The sequence below is a fragment of the Balaenoptera acutorostrata genome, chromosome 7 (assembly GCF_949987535.1).
Source record: "Balaenoptera acutorostrata chromosome 7, mBalAcu1.1, whole genome shotgun sequence".
Classification (NCBI taxonomy): Eukaryota; Metazoa; Chordata; class Mammalia; order Artiodactyla; family Balaenopteridae; genus Balaenoptera; species Balaenoptera acutorostrata.
In genome coordinates, this window is record NC_080070.1 from 17,295,658 (window position 1) to 17,319,487 (window position 23,830).

At 40.5% G+C, this 23,830-nt stretch overlaps 1 protein-coding gene across 2 annotated transcripts in view; it reads right to left on the reverse strand.

Annotated features, from left to right (window-relative positions):
* CHRM2 (cholinergic receptor muscarinic 2) overlaps positions 1-23,830 on the reverse strand; it is a 393,752-nt gene that overhangs the window by 139,658 nt on the left and 230,264 nt on the right. Inside the window, exons 3-4 of one of the 2 annotated variants that reach the window (XM_057549479.1) lie at positions 18,521-18,616; positions 18,092-18,257 (exon numbers count right to left, since the gene is read on the reverse strand). The gene's annotated coding sequence lies outside the window, so the exon portion shown is untranslated. Of the gene's footprint in view, positions 1-18,091; positions 18,258-18,520; positions 18,621-23,830 lie in introns of those variants that run through there. The other variant, XM_007177100.2, reaches the window with a different exon arrangement.

A 23,830-nucleotide genomic window follows, 5' to 3' on the forward strand; every position in this document is an offset into this window, starting at 1 on the left:
TTTCTTTCTTTCTTTCTTTTTTTCTCCATTTTCTTCTGAGCCATGTGGCTGACAGGGTCTTGGTGCTCCAGCTGGGTGTCAGGCCTGTGCCTCTGAGGTTGGAGAGCCAAGTTCAGGATATTGGTCCACCAGAGACCTCCCAGCTCCACGTAATATCAAACAGCGAAAACTCTCCCAGAGATCTCCATCTCAACGCTAAGACCCAGCTCCACTCAACGACCAGCAAGCTACAGTCCTGGACACTGTATGCCAAACAACTAGCAGGACAGGAACACAACTCCACCCATTAGCAGAGAGGCTGCCTAAAATCGTAATAAGGTCACAGACACCCTAAAACACACACCCGGATGCGGTCCTGCCCACCAGAAAGACAAGATCCAGCCTCATCCCCCAGAACCCAGGCACTAGTCCCCACCACCAGGAAGCCTATACAACTCACCGAACCAACCTTAGGCACTGGGGGCAGGCACCAAAAACAACGGGAACTATGAACCTGCAGCCTGCAAAAAGGAAACCCAAAACACAGTGAGTTAAGCAAAATGAGAAGACAGAGAAACACACAGCAGATGAAGGAGCAAGGTAAAAACCCACCAGAAGAGGAAACAGGCAGTCTACGTGAAAAAGAATTCAGAGTAATGAGAGTAAAGATGATCCAAAATCTTGGAAATAGAATGGAGAAAATACAAGAAACATTTAACAAGGACCTAGAAGAACTAAAGAGCAAACAAACAGTGATAAACAACACAATAAATGAAATTAAAAATTCTCTAGCAGGAATCAAGACCAGAATACCTGAGGCAGAAGAATGGATAAGTGACCTGTAAGATAAAATAGTGGAAATAACTACTGCAGAGCAGAATAAAGAAAAAAGAATGAAAAGAATTGAGGACAGTCTCAGAGACCTCTGGAACAACATTAAATGCACCAACATTCAAATTATAGGGGTCCCAGAAGAAGAAGAGAAAAAGAAAGGGACTGAGAAAATACTTGAAAAGATTGCAGTTGAAAACTTCCCTAATATAGGGAAGGATATAGTCACTCAACTCCAGGAAGCACAGAGAGTCCCATACAGGATAAATCCAAGGAGAAACACGCCAAGGCACGTATTAATCAAACTATCAAAAATTAAATACAAAGAAATATATTAAAAGCAGCAAGGGAAAAACAACAAATAACATAAAAAGGAATCCCCATAGGGTTAACAGCTGATCTTTCAGCAGAAACTCTGCAAGCCAGAAGGGAGTGGCAGGACAAATTTAAAGTGATGAAAAGGAAAAACCTACAACCAAGTTTACTCTACCCAGCAAGGATCTCATTCAGATTCGACAGAGAAAATAAAACTTTTACGGGCAAATAAAATCTAAGAGAATACAGCACCACAAAACCAACTCTACAACAAATGCTAAAGGAACTTCTCTAGGCAGAAAACACAGAGAGGGAAAAGACCTACAATACCAAACCCAAAACAATTAAGAAAATGGTAATAGGAACATACGTATCGATAATTACCTTCAATGTAAATGGATTAAATGCTCCAAGCAAAAGACATAGACTGGCTGAATGGATACAAAAACAAGATCTGTATATATGCTGTCTACAAGAGACCCACTTCAGACCTAGGGGCACATACAGACTGAAAGTGAGGGGATGGAAAAAGATATTCTATGCAAATGGAAATCAAAAGAAAGCTGGAGTAGCAATTCTCATATCAGACAAAATAGACTTTAAAATAAAGACTATTACAAGAGACAGAGAAGGACACTACATAATGTTCAAGGGATCAATCCAAGAAGAAGATATAACAATTGTAAATATTTATGCACCCAATATAAGAGCACCTCAATATATAAGGCAAATGCTAGCAGCTATAAAAGGGGAAATCGACAGTAACACAATCATAGTAGGGGACTTTAACACCCCACTTTTATCAATGGACAGATAATCCAAAATGCAAATAAATAAGGAAACACAAGCTTTCAATGATAAATTAATCAAGATGGACTTAATTGATATTTAGAGGACATTCCATCCAAAAACAACAGAATACACTTTCTTCTCAAGTGCCCATGGAACATTCCCCAGGATAGATCATATCTTGGGTCACAAATGAAGCCCTGGTAAATTTAAGAAAATGGAAATCGTATCAAGTATCTTTTCCGATAAGAAAAAGACTAGATATAAGACTAGGTATCAATTACAGAAAAAGACTAGATATAAGACGAGATATCAATTACAGGAAAAAATCTGTAAAAAATACAAACACATGGAGGCTAAACAATACAGTACTTGATAACCAAGAGATCACTGAAGAAATCAAAGAGGAAATCAAAAAATACCTAGAAACAAGTGACAGTGAAAACATGACAACCCAAAACCTATAGGATGCAGCAAAAGCAGTTCTAAGAGGGAAGTTTATAGCAATACAGTCTTACCTCAAGAAAGAAGAAACATCTAAAATAAACAACCTAACCTTACACCTAAAGCAATTAGAGAAAGAAGAACAAAAAAACCCCAAAGTTAGCAGAAGGAAAGAAATCATAAAGATCAGATCAGAAATAAGTGAAAAAGAAATGCAAGAAATGATAGCAAAGATCAGTAAAACTAAAAGCTGGTTCTTTGAGAAGATAAACAAAATTGATAAACCATTAGCCAGACTCATCCAGAAAAGAAGGGAGAAGACTCAAATCAATAGAATTAGAAATGAAAAACGAGAAGTAACAACTGACACTGCAGAAATACAAAGGATCATGAGAGATTACTACAAGCAACTATATGCCAATAAAATGGACAACCTGGAAGAAATGGACAAATTCTTAAGAAAGCACAACCTTCTGAAACTGAACCAGGAAGACATAGAAAATATAAACAGACCAATCACAAGCACTGAAATTGAAACTGTGATTAAAAATCTTCCAACAAACAAAAGCAAAAACCATTTATGATAAAAATCCTCCAGAAAGTAGACATAGAGGAAACTTACCTCAACATAATAAAGGCCATATATGACAAACCCACAGCCACCATTGTTCTCAATGGTGAAAAACTGAAATCATTTCCAGTAAGATCAGGAACAAGACAAGGTTGCCCACTCTCACCACTATTATTCAACATAGATTTGGAAGTTTTAGCCACAGCAGTCAGAGGAGAAAAAGAAATAAAAGGAATCCAAATCGGAAAAGAGGAGTTAAAGCTGTCACTGTTTGCAGATGACATGATACTATACATAGAGAATCCTAAAGATACTACCAGAAAACTACTAGAGCTAATCACTGAATTTGGAAAAGTTGCAGGATACAAAATTAATGCACAGAAATCTCTTGCATTCCTATACACTATTGATGAAAAATCTGAAAGAGAAATTAAGGAAACACTCCCACCTACCATTACAACAAAAAGAATAAAATACCTAGGAATAAATCTACCTAAGGAGACAAAAGACCTGTATGCAGAAAACTATAAGACACTGATGAAAGAAATTAAAGATGATACAAAGAGATTGAGAAGCAGAAACTAACATACCATGTTCTTGGATTGGAAGAATCAACATTGTGAAAATGACAATACTACCTAAAGCAATCTACAGATTCAGTGCAATCCCTATCAAACTACCAATGGCATTTTTCACAGAACAAGAACAAAAAATTTCACAATATGTATGGAAACACAAAAGGCCCCGAATAGCCAAAGCTATCTTGAGAAAGAATAACGGAGTAGGAGGAATCAAGCTCCATGACTTCAGACTATACCACAAAGGTACAGTAATCAAGACAGTATGGTACTGGCACAGAAACAGAAATATAGATCAATGGAACAGAATATAGAAAGCCCAGAGATAAACCCACTCACATATGGTCACCTTATTTTTGACAAAGGAGGCCAGAGTATACAATGGAGGAAAGACAGCCTCTTCAATAAGTGGTGCTGGGAAAACTGGACAGCTACATGCAAAAGAATGAAATTAGAACACTCCCTAACACCATACATAAAAATAAACTCAAAATGGATTAAAGACTTAAATGTAAGGGCAGACACTATAAAACCCTTAGAGGAAAACATAGGCAGAACACTCTACGACATAAATCACAGCAACATCCTTTTTGACGCACCTCCTAGAGAAATGGAAATAAAAACAAAAATAAACAAATGGGACCTAATGAAACCTAAAAGCTTTTGCACAGCAAAGGAAACTATAAGCAAGATGAAAAAGACAACCGCCAGAATGGGAGATAATATTTGCAACTGACAAAGGATTAATCTCCAAAAGTTACAAGCAGCTCATGCAGCTCAATGTCAAAAAAACAAAGAACCCAATCCAAAAATGGGCAGAAGACCTAAACAGACTTTTCTCCAAAGAAGATATACAGATAGCCAACAAACACATGAAAGGATGCTCAACATCACTAATCATTAGAGAAATGCAAATCAAAACTACAATGAGGTATCACCTCACACCAGTCAGAATGGCCATCATCAAAAAATCTACAAACAATAAATGCTGGAGAGGGTATGGAGAAAAGGGAACCCTCTTGCACTGTTGGTTGAAATATAAATTGATACCGTCACTATGGAGAACAGTATGGAGGTTCCTCAAAAAACTAAAAATAGAACTAGCATATGACCCAGCAATCCCACTACTGGGCATATACCCTGAGCAAACCATAATTCAAAAAATGTCATGTGCCACAATGTTCATTGCAGCTCTATTTACAATAGCTCGGACATGGAAGCAACCTAAGTGTCCATCGAAAGATGAATGGATAAAGAAGATGTGGCACATATACACAATGGAATATTACTCAGCCATAAAACGAAAGAAATTGAGTTATTTGTAGTGAGATGGATGGACCTAGAGTCTGTCATACACAGTGAAGTTAAGTCAGAAAGAGAAAAACAAATACCGTATGCTAACACATATATATGGAATCTAAAAAAAAAAAAAAAAAGTTCTGAAGAACCTAGGGGCAGGATAGGAATAAAGATGCAGATGTAGAGAATGGAGTTGAGGACATGGGGAAGGGGAAGGGTAAGCTGGGACGAAGCGAGAGAGTGGCATGGACTTATATATACTACCAAATGTAAAACAGATAGCTAGTGGGAAGCAGCCACATAGCACAGGGAGATCAGCTCGGTGTTTTGTGTCCACCTAGAGAGGTGGGATAGGGAGGGTGGAAGGGAGATGGGAGAGGGAGGAGATATGGGGATATATTTATATGTATAGCTGATTCACTTTTTTATAAAGCAGAAACTAACACACCATTGTAAAGCAATTATACTCCAATAAATATGTTAAAAAAACAAGTTCATGTGCTAGTTATTAATTAGATTCAGCTTAAATAAAGTAATAATACTACTATATACCTACAAAGGTAGTCCATGGAAAATTTTGCTCCTGGTTAGATGAAGTGTTAGTTTCAAAAGCGGGAAAATTTGTCAGAAGAGAAGATTTATTTTGAAAGGAAAATTTTACCTGGAAAGAGAGTTTCTTTGAGTTATTTTGGAAAATGATGACTTGCTGTTATGAAATGAACAGAAGAAGCAGATTAGGGTAGTAAGAAATTGTGGATGTTTAGTAGACTAATGGCATAAAATCATCATTAAAAATATTGATTAAGTTCTGCTATGTGCCAAGCATAGAGCCAGTCATAAGATTCAGTCATGAGAAGAAGAACTTTAAAAACAACAAAATACAAATCCTGCCTTTATGGAGGCTGTCTCTTCTAAGGAAACCAGAGAATATCAATGACAACTTCATTCATTGTGTAAAGGAGTTGAACAGAAGGTACATGTTCAAGTCAAAGAGTGTGCCCAAGCAAAGATATTAAAAGTCAAATTTAAAAGGCCTCTTAGGACTTGTCTTACTTTTCAAATAAATTAAGAATGCTCTGACTGCTACTGGTAAAACAAATCAAGTTTATGCTCCATTAAGGGTCAGTAAAAGTATCTTGGGTAAGTTCTTGGGTTTTCTTCTTAGTTTCTTCATGAGCGAGACTGCTGAGGCTTAGAAGATCAACTGGGAAAGAGAAATGGAAAAGAAACAGCTCTGTGATGTCCTTTCTTCCCTCTTCTCATATTTACAGACTCAAAGGAGCGGAAGAGTTGCCCACACTGGATAAACAAACCATTTAAGTCTTTCAACAGCGAGGTGAAAGATTTTTGTTGCCTGAATTACAAAAAATAACCTTGTGAAAAATATAACAATGGGAAATAAAAATAGTTAAATAAAAACCACAAGATGGCTTGATGATGCTCTTTTCTCCCTAAGTTCTGACATAGGGATTTGATGGGTTAAAGGAAGAAGAAAAAGATAGAATTAAGATATTCAGAGCATGAGTTCTGTGGCTATTATTGAAAAATCCAAGAATTTTAAAACATGGAAATGTAAGATTAGGAAAAATCCAATACAGGAGTAAAATAATATATATAATGAAATGAAAAAAAATTTTCTCTAATGCATAGCTAAAATTTATCTTCAAGGAACAAGAGAAAACATTTACTGATTTAATGAAAATACCAAAGCAAAGCGAATGTAATGGAATGTTATTCAGCCCTAAAAAGAAATGAGCCATCAAGCTAAGAAAAGACATGAAGGAAACTTAAATGTATACTACTAAGTTAAAGAAGCCAATCTGAAGAGGCTACACACTATATGACTCCAACTAAATGACATTCTGGAAAAGGCAAAACTATGGAGACAGTAAAAGGATCAGTGGTTGCCAAAGATTAGGAGGGAGAGAGGTATAAAAGAGGGGGAACACAGAGGATTTTTTAGGGCAATGAAACTACTCTTTATGACACTATAATGGTAGATACATATTATTACACATTTGTCAAAACTCTTAGAACATACAATAGCAAGAGTGAACCCTACTGTAAACTAGGAACTTCAGGTAACTATGATGTGTCAATGTCAGTGCATTCATTATAACAAATGTACCTCTCTAGTGCCTGATGTTGATTGTGAGGGAAGCTGTCAGTGTATGGGGGCAGGGCGTGTATGGGAATTCACCGTACTTTCTACTCAGTTTTGCTGTGAACCTAAAACTGTTCTTAAAAAACAAAAACAAAAACAAAAAAACCTAGAGCAGCAAGAAAAGTAATCTTTCAATAATTATACAGAGTAATAAAAAATCAGTTTGAATTTTAGATAACTGATCTATTGATATCATTTCATATTCAATTATACTGAAAAATTAAAATAAGAGCACATGGGAGTTTGGGAGAAACAAATAATTTTTAAAAGTAGTCAAATATTTGCTGCAAGTGGAATGAATAAGTCACACTAATTTAATTAATTGAAGCAAACAGGGATAACGACCTTTAGAAAATCTGACCGGTATATGGCACAGTGATTTCAATGATCTGCAATTCCTAAGTATTAGGGAAATCAGCTAACGGATCTACAGTCACCATCAACTTTTTCTAAAAGTGCATCTCATGCCAAGAGGTGCCAAAATATAGGAATTGGAGCAATACCTATTAAAGGAGAAGAGACCAGGGCTGCCAATTATAGCCTGCACTCTAGATTCAATATCTACTAAAATAATGGGACTAAATCAGAGGGGAAAATATAACAAACCTTGTGCACTGAAAAAGCTGCAGAGAGGCAGGAGCAATTATGTAGCTGACGATTGAGAAACCGAAGAAAGATCCAAGAGGAACGGATCATGGGAACTCACATGGCGATAAAGAAGCTAAAATAAGCTAGTGAACATCAAAAGGGAGACATTTGCCAACCTGTTTCTTCCAGGAAAATGACTCCTGGGATTCAATCTGAACACTTAAGTGATAGAAAGATGTCACTTTATTTTGTTTGAATATGGAAACTTGCTGGAGAATAAATATGACCTCTTTTCTATATCACTCCTTGAAAATAAAAGTAATGTAAATTTTTAGTAAATTCTTACAGAGATAGAAGCCAAGGAATCTCCTTTTAAATAGGAGAAGTTTAAAGAGGAATCCTAAGGATGTGAATTTCTTGAAGAATGTGTTATGTAACTGTGAGGGAGAAGAACAATTATCACTTTAATTAATTAGGGCCCTGTTGTTGCTCCCTTGTGAAAGATAATCCTTGATTAAAAGTGTCAGTATGTAAAAATATTGACTGATATCAAAATGTAAGAGTGTGAAATTTCAATTAATTGTAAAAAAATTAGCTTGTATTATCATTTACCAATAGACACTAATGATTCTTGGAGACTCGGGACATACAAACAAATAGTTAGAATTGACAGTGGACATGTAAATAGGAACAGAATTAATCCACTGATGGTTCATCCCTCCGAATAACTAGCTCCTTTGGCCTTTTGTTGTATGTCCTCAATGCAGAGGTTAATGTTAAGTCATAGCAGTTGTTTTGTAGAGGAAGGGAATAGATAGCACAACAGGAAATAGAAGAAGATCAAATAATATTTTAACAACACATAGTGCTTTCATATTCAACAAAAATGTTCCAACATATATACATTTTATACTCATGAAATCAAATTCTATGCCTTAGCAATTCCATACCTGGAAGCCTTATTGAGACTCTTTTCCCCTTTGTGCCTAGAAAGAGCTCCCAGGGGACTATGAAGGAAAAAGCACCTTCAAACTTGAAGCCTATTATCAGACTCAGCCAGGAGGTGAGTGGCCAAGACAGACTCTAAATCTACCTGAGACTGATTCCTCCAATATAAACTCTGTTTTCATGATTCCATTTTCTGAACTCAAAGTGTGATGTGCCTCTATTTCTTTTTCTTCCCTCTCTCTTTTTCCTTGGCTTTATCAAAATTAGATGCCAAATAACATAATGGGATATTCTTTTGAAGAAACTGCTTATGGTAGTAAAACAAAACAGAAAAACCCAAAAAAACAAAATTTTAAAACTTATCTTTGACTTTAGATGTGAGACTGATGCTCAAAGCAATGAACTCACTCTTAGACCTAAACGAGCTATTTAGTGTCCACAGGCAACAACTTCTGCGCTTAGAAAGAAAAAACAACCATCTACCACATCGGACTGGCGTGAGGTATAGGAATAGTATATGTAAAGAAATGGCACAGGGCCTAAAATTTGGTAGACACGCAAGAAAGAATGGTTATGATTTCATTGTTTTTAATTGTCATTGGTATTGTCAAAGAAGGGTATCTCATCTAAAATTCTGAAATTTTCCCTAACATGGAAACCTTCAGTCATGAAAAATATCCCGTCATGCTCACTTCAAAACAAACGCAAAACTGTGACTCATTGGATGACACCCATCAGCCAGAGACAACAGAAGTTAAACCTACATCATCCACGGCTCTCCCTGCCTTCAGTACTCCCAGCACACAGTATAAAGGGAGAAAATAAGTCTGTAATATTTAGGCTTACATGTGAAGACATAACTGCCCCCACCACTGATAAAATCTGATAGCAAAGTAATTTTGACGATGAAGCAAGAAAACAGCAGGCAGATGTGGGAAACACTGTGGCCTTGGGGCTGCTCTTCATCTTCTCCCTAAAATGAAACCAAATGTCCTGATGCTCTCCAAAGAACACAATTAAGTAGAGTTTTCCTATCATTTCCTATTTTCATGCTGGTTATATGGTGGCAGGGCAGAGGGGGGCACAGAGTATTAGAAAACCTTTATCATGTTCAACAATATGAAATTGTATGAAATTTATGTTCTTCCCTTACCAATCAAATTATTCCATGCTTAGCTTTTATAAAGAGTAGGAAAAATTAGCCTTTAGGTAATTCTTTAGCTCCCCATTTCACTCCTTTTAAGAGCTCTAGTAGTTAATTAAATAATCAAGAAATAATAGGCTTGTCTTCCTATATTATTTCATCTTGTTTACTGGCTTGGCATAGTTGGTGAGGTAAGGGAAAGCTTCTTTGTTTTACTGAAGTGGAAGACATTTTCGTGACCAAGGGTGAGCAATAACATCAGGAGAAATCATCATCTTTCCTCTTCCTAGAGGAGGTATTCTATCAGCCTGTTACTGGGGATCATCACAGTGAACCAACATTTTGCAAAAGAAACAGCGAAATGTATCCTTATTAACATTTATGACAATTCCCCCACTCTCCTCCACTAGAACTCCTCCACTAGAGCTGGGAGAGAGGAAGAGGAAGAGGGCCAGGTGCTCGGTCCAGCTAGATTAGTAATGAAAACCTAGACAGAACACCAGATGGGAGAGTACACAGAGGAGCTTTGGAACCATGAAGATATCTTCCCAAGAAGGTATCAGAGAGAAAGAGGAATTATGGACAGGGAAAATGAAACAAGGCATAGAAAAGAAATCAAGTGCTTATTTCTTAAATAGCCAGGACTGATTTAACTCTAAGGACATAAGGTATGCATATGGGACTGTACCCCATCTAAACAAATAGGTATCAGTGTCACATGACATGGAAGAGAAGTATCTTTATCTATGGATGTTCTCCTGAATTGTTACTCATCAACTGTAACTGAAAAATCAGATAGTCTCTGGCCACAACTAAGCTCTCAGTCTCGATGGCCCACACAAGGTGGAAAACTCATTTGATGATACTGGCAGCAACATGGGTTGAACATCTAATCTTCATTCTTCTCCAATGCCCTTTAGATGCCAATTCTTCAATCTGGTATTATTTAAAATGTGGTCCTGTGATTATCCACCTCAGTATCACATGAAGTGCTAAACATACAGATTCCTGTGTCTGAGCCCAAATCTGCTGACTCAAAATCTTTACAAGAAGAATAGAGTATTTCAAGGACTCAACCTGTGAATAAACCTCTTCTAAAAGACTTCTTAGAAGCCTTTTAAATAGTGATTCAAATAATTCAGAATCTGGTAATTTAAAACACTATACCTGATGACTATGAATGTTGACTGCTGAAAATGTAGATCCAGTCCTGCCATGAGGTCAACATTCAAGGGTGTATAGGGTCCTCAGCTTCAGAAAAAAGAAGTTCTGCTTTACTGAACCCAGTAAACACAGATAACATCAAAATACTGCCCTGCTACCACATGATTTGCTGTTTATTTTCACTGATCTTAAAAACACTGATCTTTAGTTTTGTTTTTGTTGCACATTAGCCATGGTCTGAAAATTTGACTTTAGTATTTGACCTATGGAGATGCCTATAACTTACTTGATACAATAAAATGGAATGGGGAACTGCATATTTTTAGGGTTACCTATTATCTATACAAAACATTGTGGAAAAATAAAGCTCCGTATTAATAAAGCTCTGTTTCTAACACATTTGAAATGTATATTTCTGTCATTTATACAAATATGGCCTCTGTTCTCATCTTAGATATCATCAGCATCCCTAACAAGTTCCAGTTCGTGCCCCATTACCAGCACCAGGTAAAAATCGTTCAACTTGCTTAGCAGTCTTACAGGTTAATCTTTTTGTAAATAGTTCATCTTAATATCCAAGAAAACAATTCTGCCAATCCCAGAGAGCTCTTTAAAGTGAAAACCCTAGTTTTCATCTTCCAAGGAACTTGGCTGGGACTATTAAATGCTCCAAATGTCATTATTATTATACTGACTATACATATCAACGTAACAAACACATAATGAATACACAGACTGTGTCATGCAATGTACCTGACTGTGGGAAATTAAATGAGATTATAGGATGTTAAATATTTAGCAAAATATCTGCCACACCATAGCTTTTCTTACCGATTATTATTCGTTTGGGGGATGACTAGTATAAGTGTGATATTTATCATTGCTTATTAGTATTATACTAATAATAAATTAGATGAAGAGAAGGAGGAAGAAGAGGAGAAGAATAAAGAGAAAAAAGCATATTGACCAATATTTATTTTGCATTTACTCTGGGACAGTCATTACGCTAAGCTGTTTATATGTATTACCTCCTTGTGTAGGGAGAATGGAGAAATGGCTAACATATAGGGCTTGGCATAAAGGCTTTGATCAGTTATGGAAGATCTCATGTGGGTTTGACTTTAGAATTTATCCTAGACAGCTGAGAAACAATAAAGAATTTTTAACAAGAGAATAACATGTTCAGATTTGCATTTTAGAAAGGTTATTCTGGCAGTGTGAGGCATAGATTGCACTAGGGAAAGACTGGAGGTGGGAGACCATAGAAACACAAGGCTCTGGTGGTAGTTCAAGTGAGAGATGCTAAAGATCTAAAAAAGATGTGTGGATGGAGAGGAGGGGATGAATTCCAGACAAGTCTCAGAGATAGGTTTGACTTGATGACACCATTAGATGGTGACAGTAGAACTGGAGTGAGGAAGAAAGAAGACATGTTTAGAGCATATCAACCTCACTTCTAATTTGTGAGTAATAATAATATGCAGATTGGTATTCACACAATAATATAGAGCAAAACTTCTAAGTTTCTCACATAACAAAACAACAAATTATACATACACATTATTATTATCATCATCATTATCACTATTATATATCTTATCCAGCAAGAACAAATGTGGAGAATGAATACATGTATATGTATGGCTGAGTTGCTTTGCTGTGCACCTGAAACTATCACAACATTGTTAATTGGCTATACTGCAATATAAAATAAAAAGTTAAAAAAAACCCCAATGTTCCCATTCTAAAGATAGAACCCTTCCATTTTGAAATTTAAAGACTTAAACATCGAAAACATTCCATTAGCTTCTTCTTCCAGAGATATCTCAATGTCTCCCACAACAAAACTCTTTGTTTCCTATAGAAATATTTTCACAATAATGTTAAACACAGAAGGGTATAAATATCCCCCATTTCCCATAATCTTCTAGAATTCTACACAGCAAACAGCACTTAATATGCACAGGCAATGAATGTTTCCTACTAATCTCTTCTCTTAAAAACATACTAATTCAGAGTCTTTCTTGCTTTTGTCTACCTCAAATTATCATTGAAATTGAAATTCAAACTTTAAAAAAATGTTCTTGCCCTCTCCACAGTAGTGTGCTTCCTGTTACCGAACACCAGAGGGCGCCATTCAGTGACTGCCTGGATTTGGGAGAGGGGGAAAACAAAGAAGGAATGCCACTGCTAGTGAAAGAGACTGGTTTTTTAGGGTGTACCCTTATCTACCATGAAACATTACCATGGTAACAGCACCAGTTAAGATGATTGTATATTTAGGTCACAGTATAAAAGAAGGAGCTTGAACATGTGTGCAGAAAAAGGGAAATGAAATAAAGTAAGACAAGAATATATCAAGTGTAGAAGGAGGCAAACCAGCCAGAACGTGCCTCACACTTTGCTAATTGCAGGCTCACAAAGTCACATCATGCCTTTCAAAGCAAAGGTGGATGATCAACTCTAACTAAAATCAGAAGTTGCCATTCAAACTTAGAACCTTAAGCACCAGCAATCTTAATACAAAGAAAGAGGAACTCATTTGGAGAGACAACTAGATGGAAAGTTGGGATGTGTGTATTCTGAGGCAGTCCTTGGTTAGCTGCATCACAATGGGAAAACCTCTTCATCCACTTCAACGCTTAACATGAGTTAAACTGGATAATATCAAAACTCTCTTTCATCCTTTAGCACCAGACAAAAGAAAATCTCAGTGTCTCTATAGGTGAAAATAGCATCAGCCAAAACATCAGGTGATTTCATTGCCCCTGTTTCCCTCTACCAGAGGCAGTCACTGATTAATCAGAACAAGCAGTTTGTGCCAACTAAGAATCTAGTTGGCGATGAATCTTTCTTGCTTAGGGTTGAGGGGACACAACAAGAATATGCAGAGTTGAACTAAAAGAATGGGGAGAACATTGTTGAACCCTGAATACCACAGTTGTGATTTCCCCAAACATAGCGGAAAATGTGCACTACAGCTATTCATCAGCACAGTATAAGACAAAGACTGGAGTCCAACAGGCTTATGTTTGAATCCAGGGGCTGTGCCTTACTAGCTGTGTGATCTCGGGCCATTACCTGACCCCTCTGAATGCTGGTTTCCTCATCTGTAAAATGCGGACAATAACATCTACTTCATAGGATTGTTGCAATGAGAAAATGAGAAAACTGATTCATCTATTCACTCATTCAACAAATATTTAATAAACTCCTAGGACGTGCCAGACACTATCTTAAACAGTGGGGATAAAGCCCTGACAGAATAGATGATATAACATATGTGAGGTGCTTAGGACACTTTCAGGGACTTAGAACACACTCTATGAAAACGCATTTCCAAGGAAAACGACCTGCTTCCTTTGTCCCACACAAAACACACACTATCACCACCACTACTGCCATGTGACCAAGCTGAGCTTTGGGGTATGCAGTCAGTACACTTGCTCTGACACCTTATAAGGAAAGCAGTCCCAACATCTGCTCGATGAACCAAAGGTAGACAAAATGGGGACAGGTGACAGGGAATGAAAGCCAGGTGGTAACAGTCATGAGGAGGATATACTGACAGTGTTTGATATAGAGGAGTCCACTGAGGAAAACAACACAGGTCTGCATCAAAAATGCCAATCCAACTCAAATATAAGGTTAAATGAAGAAAACCAGGTCCCTCAAGGGAACTGTGTGACAAAATGTTTCTGTCAGTCTCTTGGAGACTGACATTACTCCTACTGAGTAAACTGAAGTAAGATTAAGATAAGAGTAAGAGTGGGGTTTGAGTGGTCATATTTAGACAATTACTCATGGGCATTCTCTCACAGGCATACTGCAAAAACTGACATCGGTGATGGAGGTTATTATAGTGGCTGTTAATGGCATGCCCGCAGATCCTCGTCCTCATTTTCTTCACCCGTTCCCTCTTCAATTCCTTTATTCCATTGCCCCCTCTTCTTCCTCTTTTGCACTTGCTTTCACTTTGTTCCCTGCTGTGGGTCAGAGAGCCATGTGTCTCCTGATCAGCCTGCTGTCCTCCCCCACTGAAGTGGGTGCCATGCCTTCCCTGCCTTCCCTGTGAGCCGGCAGGCTGTGGCCTGCTGTTTTCTGCACAACTCGGGCGCTGCCCTCCCTCTTCCTGTGCCCTGGGCCCTGGGGGCTGGCTACCCTGAAATCAGAATTGTAAAACTGCCACTGAATGTACATCCAAGTGCCTGATGTTGGGGGTTATCTGGGCAAAGAAGGGGATAGGATCATGTTTGGAGCAATGTGGTTTTTAAATGTGAAGATAGCAATCTCTGCCCCCTATGTTGACAGACTGGGGGACTCCTTCCAAAGGGATTTTTATCAATGTGTGACTGCTAGTCTCTTGTACATCCATCCCTGAGGTCAGCTGAGAGCTAAAAACACATTCTGTGGTTCTCTTGAACTTAAACTAGGATAGGGATATTCAAATCGACCTATTTTCTCACTCCATCCCCCCCACCCCCAGACACCCTCAGACACTTACATAAACAAACACACCTTTCTTTTGTAGGAAGACCAAGCATCTGTCAGGAAGCTCACCCTTAAGTTTTGGGCCCACGGACTTTACCCCACTCCCGCCCCATTTCATTCACAGAGTTTTAAAACAGTAAGCTGCGGTGGTTGGAATTTCCATGCCTTTGTAGGGTCAAGTTTTACTTTTCAGTTTTAATTGGCATAATTGTTTAGCCTAGTAAAGCATATAGAGTCAATAGAAGTTGCTTATCCTACTGCCACAACTGGACACATTACTAATAGCAGTAATAACAATAAAAATTCACCTGGCATTAACTTATTACTTCTTGAATCCTTAGCTGCCAAATCCTGCAAAGCTGCAACATTGTTGGCACAAAAATTTTCCATCCATTTTCCAAGAGTCTCAAAAGTGCGCTTTCTGAACTGCAGCCTAATACAGTTCTTACTGTGATCAACTGGTTTACTTCTATGATTATGACCTTGTTGTTATCACCCCGAAGATCACACACACACACCCCTAATTGCAATTTCTTAAGTGTGTCATCATCCTTATTATTTGCTTATCAAGGAAAATGTACTCTATATATCTCCTTGCTATACATATTGCCAAAAATGCATACATATATACAGACTGCCAACAAAATACAATGGGGGGCCTTTGGGGCACAAGGCCGGGTTGAATAGCTGGAGTTTATGAGCTGCCTCACTTTCAGAGCCCCCTCAAGACCGGTAAACCCGAATGGCCTGGAGCGAAGTGAGGTGCTGGTCCACTCCAGGACCTGGCCATCTGAACTTCCCCAGAGAAAGGCTGCCCCCCAAGGGTGGGCTCTGCCCGAGGCAAGCGCTGAGGGTCTGGGGCGCCGCAGCATCGGGTCCCTTAATGCTCTGCGCAGCCGCAGCCGAGATCGAGCGCTGGGGGCCTTTTCCCTCAGTGTCTCCCCCCACCCCACCCTCAACCCAAATTCAAGTTTTTCCCAGGCCTTTCCGATTGCCCCACTGTTTCTCTCTGCAGTCTGCGCTGGCTCCCCTCTCCTCTGGCCCAGCCCTCGGAGGAACCAAGGCCACGGCCATGATCGTGCTATGGAGGTGGCCATTGCTGCAGGCACTCAGGGCGGTCGAGCTGGGGGCTGCGTGACGGAGCGCGGGCGGGTGTGCCGTACAGCATGTAGATGCGTGTTTGTGTCGCTGGCTGCGTGTACTAGGGGACAGGCAAACTACACGAACCCACTGCCACCCAGCGCTAAGAAAAAGAGCACGAAAAGCAAAACAAACCAAAAAAAGAAAAGATGAAAGGGAACTAGAAAGTCAATGCAGGGGATTCCGGAGCTTGAGGACCTGGAGGCGCCGTGCTCTGGATGGGCTCGCCGCGCCTGGGCTGGCCGACTTGGAGCCCTTGGTGGCCTCCGTCACAGACATGCCGTGGCCGTGAGCTGACTAAGGACACGGTCGGGCAGGTCGGGTGAGATGTCAGCGGACAGCTCTGCTTGCCTTAAGCGTTTACCTCCATTTCTCTGCTCTCCTCCCGCCTCTCCGTCCCGAGCGACTCCCCAGAGATATTTCCATACAGGCAACATTGGTCTCAAGGCCTGGGTCTGCTGAGCTCAGCAGACGCTCCTTTGGACGATTTTGTGGCTCAAAGCAGCCTCGAAGACGGCGACGGGCAGGAGGGTAGAGAAAGTGATGGGGGCGCTGGAAGGAGGCTGAGGCAGTGGGTGTGTGCTGCTTTCCGAGTCAGTGATTTCGGGGAATCTTGAATCTTGACCTCTTAAGAGCTCTCCTAGGCATGCAGCCTCCTGCCCCGCGGGGGGCGCCCCAGGGGCGCGGGGCAGAGCGCACAGGTGGAATTTCTGCTCGATCTCCCCTGCTCGGGCTTGGACCGCACCTAGCAGGTTCCAAGAGCTACAAGTTATCTACAATCACCCGGGTCCTCAGGTGTGGACTGCGAGGGACATTGTGCGTGCAGCTGTTCGCATCTGTGACCCCGAACCCCGCCGGGGTGGCCCAGAGCCCATTGTGAGGTGGCTGTCGGCAAAGCCCAGGCACGGTCCGGGACCTCGCGGGCTCCCGAGCTGAGACCCTGTCCTCAAGTCGAGGCAGACAGCCGACCTCGTGTGCGGGCCGAAATGGGATGGGGTTGCAGAAAGCTTCCTCCTCCTCTGTCTTGGGACCCTCTCCTCATTCTTATTCCCCTGCCCCCTGGCCATGCTCCTTGGACCGCAGTACCAAGCCTCTCTCCAGCGACTTGGCGCGGGCGCCCAAAGGGCAGTTCAGAAGGCGGAATCAGGGGACCATATGGAGCCAGAGGAGCTGGGCCTCCACCCCAAACGCCTGGGAGACGTGGCCAGACCCCAGGCTGGAAGGAACGTGAGGGGCAGGAGAGGGCTAAGCTCTCCCGTCTTTTCCTTGACAGCCTGTCGGGGAGGAGGAGGGAGTCGGGTGACAGTGGAGGGAATGGCGGGCTGGGAGAGGGAGCGATGCCCCGGCCGGCGCGGCCCCCAGGCTACCTTTGCCACCTTCCTCCGGACTCAGTGACCCGCGGAATCGCATCCTTGTCCCGCGCTCTGCCTCTCTTGCCCCTTCTTTCCAGACCCGCCATCGCTGCCCTCAGTTCTCCAAGCCCCAGAAACCAAAGTTTCCTTTCGAGGATCTGCACTTGTGGAGGAATTCTCCAATTCCCTAACACCTGACCCCTCCGCGCCCACTCCTGGCAATTGGGAGGGACCCCGCGGTGCCAGGGTCCCTGGCGCTGGCAAGCAGAGAGCTGAGCAGTGCGCTGTCCTTACCTGCCGCCGGATTAGCTCCAGGTGCCTTCCCGGGCTGCAATATCCCTGGTGTGGGCTGGCAGGAGCGTGGAGGAGCCCTTCGCGGGTTCGGGGCTCACCGGCCGGGGAGCGAGCTGCGCTGCGCTCAGAGTCCGAGGCCAGGCGCCGGCTTGCTTTCTCCCTTGATCTTGCAAGCGAAAAGGAAAAGATTAGCTGGTGCCGCGACACCCGGAGGGGTGGGGCGGGGGAGGCGGGGAGAGAGCGGACCCGAAGGCTCGGGCCAGAGCTGCCGAGGCTCGGGCGCGCGCTAGCAGAGTCGCGCACCCCACACCCGTCCCAGTCGCTTGACGAGTCTGAAACCCCTTTGCGGTGTAGACTGGAGTTAAAGTGACACTGCCCCCGCCCTCCACACCAAAACACCAAAGGAGAAGCAAAAAAGGAGTTTCAAACCTGGCTTTCACGAAGAAGCTGAGACTGGAGAGCAAGACCGAACAGAGACCTGGCTAGACTGGCGAGCTGGGCGGGACTCATTTCTTCACCGAAGTGCTTGGGGAAGTAAGGGAAGTAGTAATTAGTGTAGGGGCAACTAATTACTAATTAGTTCGGTTCCTCTGGCGAGCTCCTAGTGGAATCTGCAGTTTCAAGGCTCTGGCCAACCCGCAGGCTGGCGCGTGTGTGCGTTCGTGTTTGTGTGTGCGTGTCCGCGTGTGTGTGTATGTGTGCACGCGCGCACTCGCTGGAGCGGGTCTCTGCGCCCGGGCACCTTTGGTGTAACAAGAGAGCGTGCGTGTGTTCGTGAGTGTGTGTTCGATTAGCTGCAATGGGCGGACAATTTCTGGAGAGAACATTTACAATTTTCTTTCAATATGACAGGATTAGTTGCTCCTCCAATAAAATCTTCTCTGCTCTCTGATTTGGCGGTTCTTCCGAGCAAATATGACAGCCTTTTCTCCAGGCTCCTTTCTGCTCCTTTCCACGTCCATCCCCAGAGCCGAGCTCTCCATCTGCAATTTCTACATCAGAACGTTTACATTTACTACCACCACCCAGTCCCATTCCTGCAAGTATGATTGCTGTAAAGGTGACATGACATATTGGGAAGGACGCGGTGCTGCTTTTTGATTGCTGAAGATGCTTAAGCCCAGTTTTTCCAGGTGGGAAAATATTAGAATAAATCCTCTGTGCTTTGTAAACATATAATCGTGCTGAACCATTCACGGATTATTTATTTCTTTGGGACACTGGCAAATGTATAAGAGGAAGAGGTAATTTTTTTCTTTCTTATTTTATACAAGGGTCAATGCCCATGTTTCTTTGACTAATAGGCATTAGATTACAACGTATTTATGGTGCTTTATGGAATTTGGGATCTCCATGAAAAAAAATCAGGATACAAACTTTTTGTGTTAAATCAGTCTTATGAGAAATCCATTCCAAGAAGAATACTCATTATTTTTAGGTACTAGTCCCAACTGATAAAGATACAATGATATGATTCTAAAGTATAGTTGAAAACAAGACTTACTTTTGTGAAAGTATGTGTATATAAAGATAACATCAGTGTACCATACGTTATAAGGCTACATTTTCTTTCATCCACCTTCGGTAATCAAATGAAAAAAGCTGAAATCTTAATTGATATATCCAATTAAGTTCAGTTCAAATCTTGACGCCAGGCCATTGCTAGCTGTCAAAGGGAATACAGAATAGCAAAAGTCACTGTCCCTGTCCTTTATAAGCTCCCCATTTTATTGGCGGGGAAAGACAATCAGATGACAATCAAGATGAATAATTATGCAGCAATATAAATTCATTGATAAATGAAAATTATGTAGATGAAAGGGTCTGCCCTTTCTGTTAGCTCATAGCTATCACCAAGCAGGATGTGGCACAAACTTTTTTGGCTTGACTGAAGTCATCCTGAAATAACTCATTATATCCTGTGGCTCTACCTTCAGCCTCCACACCCTCACGTCCCACCACCACTGGCAGATTATAAGATACATGATAGAAAAGCAAGACAGTTCTGTCCAGTCTTGACCTCAGCCTCCCCCAGCATTTGGCTGTTTACATCAAATATCTGATTTTGTCATTTCTTCTCTCTTAGGTGATCGTTTGAAAATGAATTCACATTTTCCATTATTTCTGACTATTAAGCCTCCATAAACCCAGGGAGTTGCTTGGATCTTTAAAACAAAACAAAACAAAACCACATAGACATCCCAAAGCAGAAAAATAAAGGGGAAGGAATTCCTGGCCGGCAATAGAGAAGAAGAAAACCCAGTGATCTGTTGTTATTTTGTTCTTTCATATCATTAATGCCTTTCATATCATAATATTCTTTCATATCATTAATAAAACAGGGCTACACATTCCAAAAAGAGCAATAAAGCAAAACGCCAATGAAATCTAACGAATATTTTCTCAAACTTGAATAAACCAGAGTCCATGAATAACTGAACTACCATGTTCAACAAAAGTCATGATACTGTGGCCTTTTGGAGAGGAGCTGCAAAAGGAAACAGCATTTTTAGCAAGCAATCAGCAATAATGCCCATTTTCTTCTTCCAGGTCATCACTGAAAACACTTTTTTTTTAAACATATACTTGTATCTGTGCCACTCATTGTGTTTTTGGAGAATTATTTAACTGCTCTATGTCTCATATTTTTAATCTGTAAAAGGGATATACTAATAGTAACATTCCCCTGGGGTTTTTATAAGGAATAATAGAGTTCATTCATGTAAAGTTTTCAGAAGAAGGCCTGACATATAGCAAATTAGCTATAATTATAAGACTGTCAGTCAGGATTTGAAAACAGATTCTTGGGTCATGCCTCTGACCTAATGAATCAGAATATTTAGGAGTGAATCTTGCCAATGGAAACCTTACTGCTCCTCAATTTCATGTAACAAGCATGTTAAACATAATCCATCAAAACACGGACCCAAAGAAATCTCATTTTTCCCCCTTCTAGTTTCTCTTTCTATACAAGAAAAGATCATGTGTATTCTGAGCATTTTACTTTTATTTCTTAAGACAGTTCACTTTCTGAGATAAAAGAGTACTCCCCCATCCCAGGAATATAGCTTTTACATTTATTAGTAACCCATGGTGTGGAACATTTTCAAAAGTGCTTTCTAAAGACTTTACAGAATGCATCTATGGGTTTCCTTTTATCTACATGCCTATTTTCCACCTCAAAGAACACTAATAAATTAGTAATTTCCACTTGTGAAGCCAAACTTCATTACCTGCAACCTCAGAAAGTTACTTTTAGGCATGTGCTAAAGAGCTCAGATGCTCGAAAGGGATGACTTTGAATCTTTGACAAAGTTCCTTTTTGAATAAGACTGTAAATAAGATCACCACCAACATGAGGAGAAGGTGAATGACAAGTCTCATTTCTGGGAAGGTGGTGCATATTTTATTGTGCCATGTTGATTTCAATGTTGTAGCAATAATTAGACTTCAGTAATTAGATGCACAAATCAGCACTCTGTCATCATAAGTGCATTAAGAGGGTGACGAGTTCAACTCAAGTGATTTCCCACCAGGTATGGCGGCCATAATATTTTCTTAATTTTCTGCTTTCAAAGAACCAAGAAAATGAATGTGCGAGCCTTGCTTATATGGGGAAAGTGAGCCAAGAGCAAGGAGATTTTGTCTTGTCTTCATCTCCCACTCACACAAACTGTTCAAGATTTGAACTAGGAAAGCACAGCATTTGTCAGCAGGAGGTTTGGGAAAGGCGGGCTGATTTTTCTGATGTATGCCAAAGGAACCTATCTTTTCCTTGACCTCAGTTTGAAATGTAACAATCCTGGGTTAAAAGTGAACCTCCACTAGATGACAATCACTGCTTAAAATGGGTGCTACAGTTGCCCTCACTGTTCTGAAATCTTAATAACAGTCCCATAATAGACACACTATTCTTCTTAGTTATTTATTTTCCCTGCAAACCTTTCTAGAGAGTAATTTTAAATGCTTCTATTCTTTAGCTAAAAAAGATTATCTCTTTCTCTCCTAGAAAATCCTAAGCTTTCTTTTCAGTCCTTGCAATAGGAGTTGCCATATACAAATGAGACTGATTCTGAGTGACAATGCTTGGTGACAGTTTAACAAACAATGCTTTGCTATTTTTTTCCTTCTCCTTTTTTCTTGAAGCTTGGCATCACAGCTGTTTTAAACTCTTCCTCTCCAAGTAGTGGTGGTGTTATCCAAAGCTTGAAAACATTTACTGCTGCTGGGTCTAAAATATTTAAAATACAGAGCTCATTTTCGAACAGGGAATACAAAGAAGGGGGACAAAATGAAACACTCCCCTCCAAGATGTTAAGCAGCTGCAATGGTGATAAATCAGTGTTAAGAATGCAGGAGGAAAAGGCCACATGGGACATGTGTTGCCTAGAAAAGCATTTAGTGTCTGGGCATTCCTCCTTCCAGGATGTAGTGCCCAGTTCCTCTTTAGAGGTGAACCTCTAACACAGGGAAAACAAACATTTCAACCACATTAACCTCAGGGTAGATTTTGACAAACAGCTTAAATTTCCCCTTTTCACAGCCTGAGATGCTGGAATCTCAGATGGAGATAAGTTTCCAGAAAGTTCAAAGTGAAAGTCTTATCAGACTCTTCTAAGTGGGGCCCAAATTATTTGAATCAATGACTGTGCAGTAAAGAGTAGGCTAGGAAATCTCAAAATCTTTTCAGTCTGTGGGGAAACTTAATTTCTTAGAATTTAGAGTCAACTAGTCATATACTCATGGGAATTCACATAATTTCTCAGATCATATAGTTACCTGGTTCTTAAGCTAACTAAAATTGTCCTTCAAGGGACAGGTGGAAATTTTAAAACATTTCAAAGATATCCTGGGAGGCACCATCACGGAGGACAGCGTCCTCACTAAATTTGATCTACTCTGTTTCTTAAGAGTGACTGAGATAACTGTGACGCACAAAGCAGCCTTTTGCCAAGCAAGACTCAACTGAATGTAGCTGATAACGTCACCCCATATAGACTTTTTCACTTTAAAGACACTCTTTCTCCTACTAGTGCTCCCAAAGAAGCATTCCCTGATTTACTGTGCCTAATAAGACAGATCCTGGACACTTTGCCCTTTCTTCCTCATTTACTCAGCAAGGTGACTGGGATTTGGGTTTAAGGGCCTCATTTACAAAATCTCATGAGCTGTATTCTATACAACCCTGCAAAAAGGAATGAGACAAGGTCCCAGGCGAAGTCAACGTATGTGCTACATTTCTACAAGGCTTTTATTGACAAACGCTTTCTTAGAAAGGCAGTTCATTTTAAAGGGATGCCCAATAAACATGCACTGGTCATCACTGAACATTTTCAATAACAGCCACTCAAAATCTACCCTTAAAGTCCACAGCTGACACAATGTGCTCTCCTTTTATTGATGCCAGGATACGGAGCAGACAGATTTCCCTGCTTGATTGTAATCCCATGGAAATGTTTCTTTCTTGAGCAAGTCTCATGTAAACAAGCTGCCATTGCATTGCTTCCTTCTGCAGCATTGTGAATTGCACGAGACACTTCTGAGAGTAGAGTGTTTCTCAGAAGCCTATTATAAACTAACTGTGAAGTATGAAAATTGGCTCAACAAAATTAGTATATCATGCAATATTCTCTTAGATACTAGGGCAACAAAAATAAATAACTAAGAAAGACTCCTGCCCTTCAGAAAGCTAACCTAGTTGGAAAGAACAACAGAAACAGAAATGTTGTTCTTTGGCAC